This window comes from Sinocyclocheilus grahami, unplaced genomic scaffold (assembly GCF_001515645.1).
Source record: "Sinocyclocheilus grahami isolate Dianchi unplaced genomic scaffold, SAMN03320097.WGS_v1.1 scaffold20884.1, whole genome shotgun sequence".
NCBI classification, from domain to species: Eukaryota; Metazoa; Chordata; class Actinopteri; order Cypriniformes; family Cyprinidae; genus Sinocyclocheilus; species Sinocyclocheilus grahami.
This window is the reverse complement of record NW_015518213.1, coordinates 1-536: the sequence shown is the minus strand read 5'-3', so window position 1 is coordinate 536 and position 536 is coordinate 1.

Below are 536 nucleotides of genomic sequence, written 5' to 3'. Positions count from 1 at the left end.
CTGGCAGAGCTTCCTGTTGCGCAGAGATGCAGTTCACAAGATCCACAGCATGCCCACTGCTTCCGCATTACAACTCCAGCAACATAATGACATCTGTTCTATATGCTTTCAGGTAAGAAGTGTTTAAGATGTTTTCAGTGCATTTATTCCCAACATAAGTTCATTGAATCATTCAAAAAGTATTTTTGAATGTACTTTCACTGGAGTTCATAACTGAAGTGTTGATCAGTTTAAGATTTTGTCATTTTTAATTTGTTGAATATTACATGGGCCCTGTTTTATTCTATACCATGTTAGAGGGTTTAATGTGTAACTGAGAGCGAATTTGTTTACTGTGCACTCTTCACAATTGTACCAAAAGGGGTTTTTGGTTCCTCAATGAAGCTTTCAGTGATCAGTTCTTAAAATAACCATTTATTTTTTTTCTTGGTATGAAGACTATTTTAATAATCTGAAGACCCATTTGTGCTCTGAAAAGTTTTCATGGATATTAAAGGTTCTTCATGGAACCATCAATGACAATAAATAAACTTCAT